The sequence below is a fragment of the Pan troglodytes genome, chromosome 3 (assembly GCF_028858775.2).
Source record: "Pan troglodytes isolate AG18354 chromosome 3, NHGRI_mPanTro3-v2.0_pri, whole genome shotgun sequence".
NCBI classification, from domain to species: domain Eukaryota; kingdom Metazoa; phylum Chordata; class Mammalia; order Primates; family Hominidae; genus Pan; species Pan troglodytes.
This window is the reverse complement of record NC_072401.2, coordinates 113,586,413-113,601,018: the sequence shown is the minus strand read 5'-3', so window position 1 is coordinate 113,601,018 and position 14,606 is coordinate 113,586,413.

Below are 14,606 nucleotides of genomic sequence, written 5' to 3'. Positions count from 1 at the left end.
TTATTCAAGGAAAATGGAGGGGTGTTTAAATAAAATATCACATTTTTTCTGTGTATGCCTTATCTGTACATGGAGAAAATGATGGGTTATTGTACAGGTAAAATACAGAAAAGTAAATATGGAAAGTAAACATGTGTACACATGGAGAAGAGTAAGAGTTATTTGGGATCTTCTATTAAAATGTTTTCAGGCCCAGAGAAGGAATTAAAATAGGCAGACTCTCATAGGCTTATTTTAAAGAACTGTTTCCTGTTTTTTGTAGTCAGGAGATTCTCAGTCTTTCTCACACACCCACAATCTCTCATACACACAATCCCTCTCATACACACATGATTTCATATACATACAGTCTCTCTCACACATATACAACCTCTCGCACACACCATCTCTCACACATAGTTTCTCACACATGCCCTCTCTGATTGTCTCTCCCCCACAAACAATCTCTCTAGGGGCCAGAAAATATGCCGTTGGATATCAAAAATTAGAAAGAAAATGAATCTGGTTCATTCCCTTTCTTAAAAGTCTTTAAAACCCCAGAAAAGAGTATTTAATATTATATACATACAATCAGAAACAAATGTCACCATGGGAACCCAGTAGCCTCTCTGATGGGCCTCATTTTTTTTCCCCTGAAGGCAACATTTTCATTCTTGGAATTTTGGTTTGCCTATTAGTAGTGTTTCTTATAAAAACCAACTTTTTTTTTTGGCTGGGCGTGGTGGCTCACGCCTGTAATCCCAGCACTTTGGGAGGCCAAGGCAGGCGAATCACAAGGTCAAGAGATGGAGACCATCCTGGCCAACATGGTGAAACCCCGTCTCTACTACAAATACAAAAATTAGCTGGGTGTGGTGGCACATGCCTGTAGTCCCAGCTACTAGGGAGGCTGAGGCAGGAGAATCAGTTGAACCCGGGAGGCGGAGGTTGCAGTGAGCCAAGATCACGCCACTACACTCCAGCCTGGTGACAGAGCAAGACTCCGTCTCAAAAAAATAAAAAAATAAAAATCAACTTTTTTGGATAAAACTTTGGAATTATATACAGCAACCCAGAGAACATCAGCTCTTTACTGCCAACCCCATGAACTAAGGCACATTTTGAAGTTCTCCCTCATAGCGTTTGATTGGCAACTTGATAAGTCAAACAACTATGCACTCTTCAATCAGGCTAAAGTGAGCAGAAATTCCTTATATATAAATGGACTCAGAAGGCACAGAGTATTTATATAGCTGGGCAGGTACAATACAGAGGTTAGCTTTGTTCAGCTTAGGGGACAAGTCTTACAAAATTCCTTTAGAGTATACTGTCTGGTCTTTTGTAGATTCCGGCTTCTTGAGTCTTTGAGAAGTGTATTAATTCAGTTTTTTAGCAGGTATTTATTGAACGCTACTAGGCTTTAGGCCCAGGTCTAGGTCCCTATTCTCTTTTTGAACACTACTAGGCGTTTGGCCCAGGTCTAGGTCCCTATTCTCATGAAGCTTCATTTTAATCCAATTCTTGTGTTATTTTCTTGGCAGAAGCCAAGAACTTTTACCAAAGAGTAGCCAGAATCCTTGGATCTCCACCTAGGACTGAAGGCAGAACCTTTTTTTTTTTTTCCTAATATCATTTACCTTTAATTTAGTGAGTGAGTTTTTCTTTAAGCTGTTATTCTTTTGTTCATAGAGTCTGGTTTTTCCTGGAGATCTGGAGAACCACCTCTTTAAATAAATCTAGCATTTTACACAAAAGACATTAAACAGATTACAGCCTAATCTTATGGGAGGAGAGGGCTGTTTTCACTCTGCTGCACAATGTGAAAAATATACACATAAAGCTAGCACTGCCAGTTTCCCATGGGAAATATAAGATTGTTATTACCTAGGCAACTATAACATGTTGGTCTCAAATCATATGTAGTGGTTTTTTTTTGTTTGTTTGTGTGTGTGTGTGTGTGTGTGTGTGTGTGTTTTGGCAGAGTGTCACTCTTCCACCCAGGCTGCAGTGCAGTAGCACGATCACAGCTTACTGCAACCTCCACCTCCCAGGCTCAGGCGATCCTTCTGCCCTGCCTCAGCTCTCTAAGTAGCTGGGACTGCAGGTGTGTGCCACCATGCCAGGCTAATTTTTGTATCTTTGTAAAGATGGGATTTTGCCATGTTGGCCAGGCTGGTCTCGAACTCCTACGCTCAGGTGATCCACCTACCTTGGCCTCCCAAAGTCAAATCATATGGAGTTTTGTTGTGATTTTATTAGTGTGTTTTGTGCTTTCTCAGAAATAAATAAGTGCAAGAAACAGATGCACGTCTAAGGAATGGCCTGTCTAGTGCAAATGTGGCTGGTGCAGTTGCTATGGGAACAAGGACTTTTAATCCTTCACTTTCATGCCTTTATTATTTTTAATGTTCTTCTATTCTTATTTCATTTGTGCATCTTTCCAGAGGGAGAAACGAGCAAATCAGAGAGTTCTGGACTCAATTGGTAATACAATCTTAGAAAAACAAATGCAGTTATTTGTGGAAACTACCCCAAACTTCATTTGTTGGTTTGATTTTTGACACACTATAATGTTATTCTAAGCTTCCTATATGCTTTAATTTTTCTCATATGATTTTCATCTGCTTCCTTTTTATTTAGCAGGGCACAGGGAATTATTTTTGAGATGTTTGGAATCTGAACCAAAATTCCAGGAAACTATGGTTCTTGCACAATTGATGTAAATTTCAAGGAAAGGAAACTTGGAGAGGCCTCACTTCCTTTAGTGTTCTTTCAGTTTAAGGAAGCTGTATCAGCTTAAACAACGCTCTATTAATGCTCTCTTGCCTTCCCAGAGAGTCCATTCTGATTGGGAGAAGGAGAAATTTGCTCTTTCTGTTGGAATTAATTTTTGTTTTATTTTTTGAGACAGAGTCTTGCTCTGCCACTCAGGCTGGAGTGCAGTAGTGTAATCTCGGATCACTGCAAACTCCACCTCCTGGGTTCAACCGATTCTCCTGCCTCAGACCCCCGAGTAGCTGGGATTACAGGCGTGTGCCACCACACCAGCTAATTTTTGTATTTTTAGTAGAGACGGGGTTTCACCATGCTGGCCACGCTGGTCTCAAACTCCTGACCTCAGGTGATCCGCCCGCCTCAGCCTCCCAAAGTGCTGGGATTACAGGTGTGAGCCACTATGCCTGGGTTGGAATTAATTTTTATCCTCTCTGCTCTATTAACGTTCTCTAGTGTGATTCTGTTGCATTCAGATGCACTGCTGAGTTCTCTCCTTACAGTAGGAAGGTAGACTAACAGTTGTTTTATTAAAAAAAAAAAAGTATTGAGAAGGCTATTTAAACTCATTGCTAGAGAAAAAAGTGGAAATATAGACAATTATTAAGCACTGTTTAATATCTGTTAGTAATTTTTAAAATGTCGAATAAAACCTAATGTGAACAATATTTTAGAGAAATGGTTAAACTCAGGCATTGCTAGTAGCTCTGAAAACTGATAGCATTCTTTTGGCATACATACTCAGAACCACAGAGATATCCGTACCCTTTGGCCTACTAACTCCAGTCCTGGGAAAGAATTAAAAAAGGGGTGGGGTGGGGGACAGAGAGATGTTGTCCCAAGGGTACATAGTTTCAGTTAGACAGGAAGAGTAACTTTTTGAGATCTAGTGCACAGCATAGTGACCATAGTTAATAATAATGCATATTTCAAAACTGCTAAAAGCGTAGATTTTAAATGTTCTTACCATAAAAAAAAGATATGTAAGCTGATGGGTAACTTAATTATCTAGAGATAATCTTTCCACAATGTACACATATATCGAAACATCACATTGAACCTTGTAAATGTGTACAATTATTATTTAAAATAAAAGTAAAAATTAAAAAACAAAAAGGGGAAAAGGTTGTTTGCATAAAGATGTTCAAGGCAGAATTATAGTGAAAAGCTGAAAGTAGCCTAAATGTCTTCCTGTAAGAAAATGCCTAAGTAAACTGTGGTATACCAACACAAATATGTAAAGCCTTAAAATGGTAAAGATTTTATATCAATGTGATAAACATTTAAATATAATGTTAAGTGAAAAAATGAAGATTGGTAGTCACAGAGTCACTCAGTTATCCTGTACCCCAGGAGCTAGGCAGGTAAAAAGAGTAATTCAGGACTTAGCTTCTCAGCTTAGGAAATAAGTCTCACAGAGGTGAAATTATGTGAACAAAAAGATCAAATTTGGAAGATAAAATTTTAAAATGGCTTTTTGGACAATGTGACTCTGGGGGATGTGTTTCCTTGTAAAATTAATTTTAATGTTGTAATTTAAAAATAAATCATTTAAAAAGATCTATATCTGTTTTTCTTGTAAAATGGGATTGCTGGCACCCAAAGTCTGGTTGATTCAACTTCATAGATGAAAGTTGTATTACCTTTTGTTGAATTATTTAGTTCTTGAATGAGTTTGGATCTTTTATTCATGCTGTTCTCAATAATTTAGAATCTTAGAGTTGGAAGGAATCTCAGAGGCGGTTTAGAGCAAGCTATCACCCAACGTAGGATCCCTTCTATAACATTTCTGGTAGATGGTCACCCTTCTTCTGCTTGAAGGCCTCCAACTATGGGAAACTCATTACTTCATGATACTGCCTATTCAATTACCAAATAACTAATACTAATTGTTAGAAAGTTTATTGCATCTCCTGACTTGAATCTGTATCCTTATCTCCTCTGCCTCTCGGTCCTAATTCATTTCTGAAGTACAAAAGAACAAATTAATTATTATTATTTTTTTTTGGTGACAGTCCTTCCAATTTTTTTTTTTTTTTTTTTTTTTTTTTTTAGAGACGGAGTCTAGTTGTGTTGCTCAGGCTAGAGTGCAGCGGTACCATCTCGGCTTACTGCAACCTCCGCCTCCCTAGTTCAAGCGATTCTCCTGCCTCAGCCTCCCGAGTAGCTGAGACTACAGGCGCCCACCACCATGCCCAGCTAATTTTTGTATTTTTAGTCGAGATGGGGTTTCACTGTGTTGGCCAGGCTGGTATTGAACTCCCGACCTCGTGATCCGCCTGCCTCAGCCTCCCAAAGTGCTGGGATTACAGGCGTGAGCCACCGTGCCTGGCCTCAAACTTTTTTAAAAAGTGATTTTGTCTTCTCTTAGACTTTATTCTTTTTACTGTTATTTATGGATAAATGTTGGGTTTTGCTATTGTTATCTGTACCTACTTTTTTCTTTTAGGCAAAGCACATTTATTACTCACAGATGAGCAGTAAGGTGTACCTACTCCTTTGTTAACAATACCCCAGCTTTTCTTATTGACCAGTCTCCCACTCCCAGTCTGTGATTGGAATGGAGAATATGGCTTTTACTAAGTGAATTAAATGCATTTTACTCTCCCCATCTCCCATGGCCACTGTGATTGGTTCAAGAATAGGCACAAGTCAGGCCAATCAGGGCCAATAAAACTCAATTTGGGGACTTTTGTTTGTATTATAAGAAAAGTATTGTCTACAGGATTGGCCTGTGATGGTATGAGCTTGGAACTGCAGGAGGACAACCATATAGGGCATAAGAATGAAGTCAGCCCAGCAGAATACATGATTGAGAGATGAATATTTTTAGCTAGCTACTCCAAATATTAGAGCTACACCTGTATGCTTTTCTCAGTTATGTTAACCCATAAATCTATCACCATAATGTTGTCCCCAGTTTTTTTCCATAAGCCGTGTTGAGTTAGCTCTTCATCACTTACTAAAGGAATCAGAATGATATAAACTCTAAACTGGGATACAGGAGAAATGGCTAGTTCTGCCACTCTCAGGCTGCAGAAATTTGTGCAGTTTATTTAAAATTTCTGCTATTGAATTTCATAGTGAGTAAAATGAGCAGGCTGAACCAGACAATTTGAAAAATCTCTCTCTCCTTTAAAATTCTATGATTTCAGCCTGGCGCGGTGGCTCACGCCTGTAATCCCAGCACTTTGGGAGGCCGAGGCAGGCGGATCATGAGGTCAGGAGATCGAGACCATCCTGGCTAGCACAGTGAAACCCCGTCTCTACTAAAAATGCAAAAAAATTAGCCAGGCGTGGTGATGCACGCCTGTAGTCCCAGCTACTTGGGAGGCTGAGGCAGGAGAATGGCGTGAACCCAGGAGGCGGAGCTTGCAGTGAGCCGAGATCGCACCGTGGCACTCCAGGCTGGGGGACAGAGTGAGACTCCATCTCAAAAAAAAAAAAAAAAAAAAAAAAAAAAATTCTATGATTTCTATCTGACTTTTCTTCTAGATCTAACCTGAGTGCCTTGGCTGCTGTTCTTTTCATTTATTCCAATTAGTCAAGTTGTTCTGATTAGAGATACTAATTCTCAAAAGTGAAAGGATAGAAGGAATTTTTCTTGGAGATCGCACCACTGCACTCCAGCCTGGGCGACAGAGCGAGACTCCGTCTCAAAAAAAAAAAAAAATGTAAATAAAAAAAAGAGCCGAGATGTGGTGTGGTAGATAGAGCTCCCTCTCCCCTCTCCCCTCTCCCCTCCCCCCTCTCCCCTCTCCCCTCTCCCCTCTCCCCTCTTTCCACGGTCTCCCTCTGATGCCGAGCCGAAGCTGGACGGTACTGCTGCCATCTCAGCTCACTGCAACCTCCCTGCCCGATTCTCCTGCCTCAGCCTGCCGAGTGCCTGCGATTGCAGGCGCGCGCCGCCACGCCTGACTGGTTTTCATATTTTTTTGGTGGAGACGGGGTTTCGATGTGTCGGCTGGGCTGGTCTCCAGCTCCTAACCGCGAGTGATCCGCCAGCCTCGGCCTCCCGAGGTGCCGGGGTTGCAGACGGAGTCTCGTTAACTTAGTGCTCAATGGCGCCCAGGCTGGAGTGCAGTGGCGTGATCTCGGCTCGCTACAACCACCTCCCAGCCGCCTGCCTTGGCCTCCCTAAGTGCCGAGATTGCAGCCTCTGCCTGGCAGCCACCCCGTCTGGGAAGTGAGGAGCGTCTCCGCCTGACCGCCCATCGTCTGGGATGTGAGGAGCCCCTCTGCCTGGCTGCCCAGTCTGGAAAGTGAGGAGCGTCTCTGCCCGGCCGCCATCCCATCTAGGAAGTGAGGAGTGCCTCTTCCCGGCCGCCATCACATCTGGGAAGTGAGGAGCGTCTCTGCCCGGCCGCCCATCGTCTGAGATGTGGGGAGCACCTCTGCCCTGCCGCCCCATCCGGGATGTGAGGAGTGTCTCTGCCCGGCAGCCCTGTCTGAGAAGTGAGGAGACCCTCTGCCTGGCAACCGCCCCGTCTGAGAAGTGAGGAGCCCCTCCGCCCGGCAGCCACCCCGTCGGAGAAGTGAGGAGCATCCTCCCTCCTCGTCCAGGAGGGAGGTGGGGGGGTCAGCCCCCTGCCCGGCCAGCCGCCCCGTCCGGGAAGTGAGGAGCCCCTCTGCCCGGCCAGCCGCCTCGTCCGGGAGGGAGGTGGGGGGGTCAGCCCCCCGCCTGGCCAGCCGCCCCGTCCGGGAGGCGAGGGGTGCCTCTGCCCGGCCACCCCTACTGGGAAGTGAGGAGCCCCTCTGCCCGGCCAGCCGCCCCGTCCGGGAGGGAGGTGGGGGGGTCAGCCCCCTGGCCAGCCAGCCGCCCCGTCCGGGAGGGAGGTGGGGGGATCAGCCCCCTGGCCGGCCAGCCGCCCCGTCCGGGAGGGAGGTGGGGGGATCAGCCCCCCGCCCGGCCAGCCGCCCCATCCGGGAGGGAGGTGGGGGGATCAGCCCCCCACCCGGCCAGCCGCCCTGTCCAGGAGGTGGGGGGGCGCCTCTGCCCGGCCTCCCCTACTGGGAAGTGAGGAGCCCCTCTGCCCGGCCAGCCGCTCTGTCTGGGAGGGAGGTGGGGGGGTCAGCCCCCCGCCCGGCCAGCCGCCCCGTCCGGGAGGGAGGTGGGGGGGTTAGCCCCCCGCCTGGCCAGCCGCCCCGTCCGGGAGGTGAGGGGCGCCTCTGCCCAGCCGCCCCTTCTGGGAAGTGAGGAGCCCCTCTGCCCGGCCAGCCGCCCCGTCCGGGAGGGAGGTGGGGGGGTCAGCCCCCCGCCCGGCCAGCCGCCCCGTCCGGGAGGGAGGTGGGGGGGTCAGCCCCCCGCCCGGCCAGCCGCCCCGTCCGGGAGGGAGGTGGGGGGGTCAGCCCCCCGCCTGGCCAGCCGCCCCGTCCGGGAGGGAGGTGGGGGGATCAGCCCCCCGCCCGGCCAGCCGCCCTGTCCGGGAGGTGAGGGGCGCCTCTGCCCGGCCGCCCCTACCGGGAAGTGAGGAGTCCCTCTGCCCGGCCAGCCGCCCCGTCCGGGAGGGAGGTGGGGGGGTTAGCCCCCCGCCTGGCCAGCCCCCCCGTCCGGGAAGTGAGGGGCGCCTCTGCCCGGCCGCCCCTACTGGGAAGTGAGGAGCCCCTCTGCCTGGCCAGCCGCCCTGTCCGGGAGGGAGGTGGGGGGTCAGCCCCCCACCCGGCCAGCCGCCCCGTCCGGGAGGGAGGTTGGGGGGGTCAGCCCCCCGCCCGGCTAGCCGCCCCATCCGGGAGGTGAGGGGCGCTTCTGCCCGGCCGCCCCTACTGGGAAGTGAGGAGCTCCTCTGCCCGGCCACCACCCCATCTGGGAGGTGTACTCAACAGCTCATTGAGAACGGGCCATGAAGACAATGGCGGTTTTGTGGAATAGAAAGGGGGGACAGGTGGGGAAAAGATTGAGAAATCGGATGGTTGCCGTGTCTGTGTAGAAAGAGGTAGACATGGGAGACTTTTCATTTTGCTCTGTACTAAGAAAAATTCTTCTGCCTTGGGATCCTGTTGATCTGTGACCTTACCCCCAACCCTGTGCTCTCTGAAACATGTGCTGTATCCACTCAGGGTTGAATGGATTAAGGGCGGTGCAAGAAGTGCTTTGTTAAACAGATGCTTGAAGGCAGCATGTTCATTAAGAGTCATCACCACTCCCTAATCTCAAGTACCCAGGGACACAAACACTGCGGAAGGCCGCAGGGTCCTCTGCCTAGGAAAACCAGAGAACTTTGTTCACTTGTTTATCTGCTGACCTTCCCTCCACTATTGTCCTGTGACCCTGCCAAATCCCCCTCTGCGAGAAACACCCTAGAATGATCAATAAAAAAGAAAAAAAAAAAAAGAAAGGTATACAATAAAAAAAAAAGAAGGAATTTTTCTTATGCTGTGTCTTAATCATCATAATTAAATTATCTAAGATTATTTTTGCCAACACCTCCCCAAAGATCTTTAAAATGTTTTGATATACATATAAGTTGTCCTATTATAATTCCAAGGTATCTATTATTTTAACACTCTGCAATGAGAAAAACCCTCTTTACTCAGTGAAAATTAGGTCTATTACATTTTTGCCTCCACATTTTTATTCTGAAAAAATTCACACCTTAAGAAAGGTTGCAATAGTACAGTGAACATTCACAGGGTGTTCACCTGGAATGTCCAGTTGTTAATATTTTTTCTAAATTTGCTTTCCTGTATGTGTTTTCCTGGCTAAGCCTATTACTCTCACTGAGTTGTTTTTAAGTTGAAATAGGGTCTCACTCTGTTACTCAGGCTGGAGTGCAGCGGTGCAATCTCAGCTCACTGCAACCTCTGCCTCCCAGGCTCAAGCAATTCTCATGCCTCAGCTTCTCGAGTACTTGGGACTACAGGCAGGTGCCACCATGCCCAGCTAATTGTTTGTACTTTCGATGGAGATGGAGTCTCACTATGTCGTCCAGGCTGGTCTCCAACTCCTGAGCTCAAGCTATCTGCCTGCCTTAGCCTCCCAAAGTGCTGAAATTTTAGGCGTGAGCCACCACACCTGGCCTTCAATGAGTTTTTTAAAATGGTATATATGAAGAGAATCAAGAAATTCTGGAAGGAATGCTGCACTTCTCCAGGATCTGGAGAAGTAAGGTGGAACACTCTAGCAGTTAACAATTCTAAAACTTGAGACTTGACTCTGCCGCTAGATTCCAATCCTGGCTCTTTCTAATCCTCAGTTTTTTTATTTGCAAAATAACGGGTATTATTGGCATCTAAGTTTATACTCAAAACATATTAGTTAGCATTAATATTACGTGAATGGAGCTGATAGCATGAGGTATGCTTAGCTTTTTCATTGCATATGGGAAATCTGTTATCTATGCTCTGCAAATGAGCTTGGATCTTGGGTTTCCTCACATGGTAAATAACTTAGTGGTTGACTTAACAGGGAATGCAAAAAGCTGAAACAGAAATTAAAGAATTCTGTATGTATCTCCAGCTGGGCAAGAAATCAGACCCCAAATAGTATCTGCCAATACGGTACTAGCAGATGTAAGCCTAGATACGAAGAGGCAGATGGGTTTCATCTCATGTTCCAGTTACTGGTAGCAACTGTGTGGCACACTGTATTTTCACAAGAAGGCTTGTGAAAATTTATTGGGAAAGAATGACTGCTATGGAATAGGAGATATGAGGATGGCACAGTGTCATGTTGCTGTGGTCTGAATGTGTCCTCTAAAATTCACGAAACTTTTGGCCAATGTGATAGTGTTAAGAGGTAGGGCCTTTAGGAAGTGATTAAGTCATGAGGGCAGAGCTCTTGTGGATGAGATTAGGCTCTTATAAAAGGGCTTGAGGGAGTGGATTTCCTCTCTTCCGCTCTTCCACCATGTAAGGACATAGTGTTCATCCCCCTTTGCCCTTCTTCCTTCTGCTAAAGGAGGACACAGTGTTAAAGGTGCTACCTTGGAAGCAGAGACTGCATCCTCACAAGACAACGAATCTGCCAATTCCTTGATCTTGGATTTTTGTTGGTCCATTTTTGCACCTCTATAAAGAAATACCTGAGGCCAGGTAATTTCTAAAGAAAGAGGTTTAATTGGTTCTGTGGGCTGTACAGGAAGCATGGCACTGGCATTTGCTCTGGGTGGGGGCCTCATCATCATGGTGGAAGGCAAAGGGGGAGCAGGCACATCAGATAGTGAAAGCAGAGGCAAAAGAGAAAAGTGGGAGGTCCCAGATTCTATTAAGCAACCAGATCTCATGTGAACCGAGTGAGAACTCACTCATCACCACAGCGATGGTGCTAAGCCATTCATGAGGAATCCACCCCTATGATCCAATCACCTCCCCCAGGCCCCTCCTTCAACATTGGGGATTACATTTCAACATGAGATTCGGAAGGGACAAACATCCAAACAATAGCAGACTTTCTCACCTCAAGAACGGTGAGATATAAATTTCTATTATTTATGAATTACCCAGTCTCAGATATTTTGTTATAGCAGCACAAATGGACTAAGACACATGCATTTGCCAATTCTGGTCTAGGTGTAAAAGACAAAGAAGGCGAGTTTCAATAATACGTGCATACGTCTGTCCTAGCATTTACCACATCGTAGCAGCTCCTTTGTTTATGTGCTTCTCTCTCCAATTAGACTACAGGTTTCTGGATGGGAGATCTACTACTATCCCTGTGTTTTACAAAGTGCCCAGTATGTAGTTGGAACATAATCAATGTGAGAGCTGATTCAGCTATAACTAAATTTTAATTAGGTTTGGATCGAAAGTCCTTACCCTGTAAAACTCATCCCATTTCTATGCTTATTTTGAAGACTCCTGCTCTGCTTAATTTCTAATTGAAAATATCTTGGGAAAAGTCTAATATTGTCTTAAGTAAACTAAGTGCAAAAAGATGTTTGCCAAACTTTGATCAATATAGAGAAAGAGCAATATGGGATTAGCCTGTGATTTCTCAGCCCTTTTTCAGACCTCATGAAGGGCAGAACTTAGGTAGGGAATGGGGAAACCTGAGGACACTGGAGACATAAACTTTAGGCCATCTGTGAATAGTAATCAGCTCCCGCCTGCTTCTGCAACCCATTAGAAACTGAAAAACAAAATCAAAAGTGAATGATTTCTTGTCTTCTTAAATATTTAAATTATGGACAGTCCTTAATTCTTAATTTCTGAAATTTTGTCAAACTTGGACCTTTCCACATCATTGACACTCCCAAATAAAATGTGTACTATGGTGTTCAGGAGCTGGAGAATAATTATTCTGAGCCATTACAGGAAGCTGGTAAATTGCTCAGTTTTGGCCTCGTTGCCTTCTTTTTCTGAATAGTGGCAATGTAACTATTTAATTAAATTTTGTCATAAGCTTTTTTTTTGTGGGGGCCGGGGCACAGGGTTTGGCTCTGTTACCCAGGGTGGTGTGCAGTGGCACGATCTCAGCTTACTGCAACCTCTGCCTCCTGGGCTCAAGCCATCCTCCCACCACAGCCTCCAGAGAAACTGGGACAACAGACGTGCACTACCACACCTGGCTAATTTTCGTATTTTTTGTAGAGATGGGGCTTTGCCATGTTGCCCAAGCTGGTCTCAAACTCCTAAGTCCAAGCAATCTGGCCACCTCAGTCTCCCAAAATGCTAGAATTACAGGCATGAACCACTGCGCCCAACCAAATTTCGTCTTAAATTTTACAGATATAAAAAGCAATGTGCTATAAAAATGATTCTATTGAAACATATGTAAGAGGTATAGGCTTCATAATCTTAATGACAGTTGAGCAAAGGTCAAATCCTTAGGGATGTCTCTAATGGCACAATTTTGGAATGAGCAACACACTGTTTAGCTTTAACTTTCTTAACTGTGTGGTTTGTCAGGTAAGATAATAAACTTAAAGAGTTGATACAAACTGCTAGACATGTGTTTTCCAATTACACTTATAAGATTACCTAAAGGATGTTATAGTTTTTAGCTCTCTGACAATGTACACATTTGACTCTTACATAGATTTATCAAAATCCATTTAATTAAAAACTAGATGACTGCTTATATTTACTTTCCATGATAGTTGCCTTTTTCTCAAATTGTACTTGAGTCATCTTAAGTTTTTCCTCCTTTAATAATATTTTGCTGTTCCATATCTCTGTCTCTTAATAACTTTATCTATCTAGAACACAGTTAAGAACAAGAAACTAAGCAAAAGGCTTTCTGAATGACTTTTGAACTGCCTTGAGCATTGTAGTTTATCTACTCAGAAAAAAAAATGCTTTTTGGGTCCTCACCCAGTCAGTTTATTCATAATCTATTAACAATTCTAACAATCTTGGTGCAAAAGAGACACCTATGCATTGTTTAAGTTCTGTATGCAAGGCACTGTAGGGGACAATTTATATGAAGCGGCACAAAGAACATTAAGAAACCCTTCTTGTTCTCAGGGGCTTAAGCCCAAATAGGACATATAAAGCGTGTACACAACTAAGAGTAAAACAATGTAGAATAAAGAAAGTCTCAGAGGGAGTTACAAATGAAGGAGCATATAGCTCAGAAGAGAGGGAGATTACTCAGTTCTCTAACTTCCTTCCATACCTACAATATACAGAAATAGCACATTTAGAAGAGAAGACTGCTATAGGCAGGTACGCTGTCAGCAGCTACTGTTACTGCTGACAAGTTCCATTTACACATCATATCAAGAGAGAACATAACAATACTCGAGAAAGCAGATACCTGAATTTCAAATATCCAGGAGCCCCTTAGTGTAAGGGCAAGCTCTAAAAGATTTTGAAGACACAAATGAATAATATAATCATCAATATAATAATGATGCATAGACATTTAGACTTAAAGTATGTTGGAGGTCATCTAGGGTACACATTTTATTAATGACACTTAGAAATAAATGACTTGCCTAACATGGTCTGAGGGTGTCATCCTTGACTCCTTTATTTCTCTCTCCCTCACCTTTTCTACCCCTTCCATGTCCTTTCCTCTTCGAATCAATCACTTTGTCTTTTTGCCTCCATTTTTCTCAAATTTATCTTCCCCTTTCCATCTCAGTTTTCACTGCTTTTTATCAGACCTTCAATAACTCTTGCCTGAAATTGTTCCATGGGTTCCTAACTCATTCTTCTCCTTCCATTTCTTTCTTTTTTCTATTTCCATTTCTTATCTTCTTAAATCTATATTCCACTTCTCTGGCCAAAGTCATCTGACTGAAATGTAAATCTGATCTCATTGACTGTATACTACAATAGCTGTCCACTGCCTGCAAACTAAACTTCAAACTCTTACCCACCCATTTCCCACTTTCTACCATCAACTACTGATATTATATGTATAATGTAGGGGGACTCAGAACATTGCCCCTTCTTCCTCCTCATTCTCTCTTCAAATTCACTTGACTAATATCTCAAACTTTGGGACTCACCTCAGATGTCTCCTCCAGGAAACCGAGGCTAAGTTAGGAGTTCTTTCACTCTCCAGGATAGATTTTCATTACATCCTATTATATTTTTACCTCATTGTACTTTAATGTATTTGGCCCCATTATTTGAATGTAGACTCTTTGGCAGACCACATTTTATTAATCTTTGTATGCCAAAGCCTATCTTAGGTGCTTGCTATAGACTGAATGTTCGTGTACTCCCAAAATTCAAATGTTGACACCTAATCCCCAGTGTGATGGTATTTGGAGGTGGGGACTTTGGGAGGTGATTAGTTCATGGGTGCAGAGTTCTCATAAGTGGGATCTGTGACCTTATAAAAGAGAGACCAGAGAACTCCTTTGCCCCTTCCACCCCATGAGGACACAATGAGAAGATGACTGCCTATGAACCAAGAAGCAGGCCCAACCAGACACTGAATGTGCCAGTCCCTTGATCTTAGA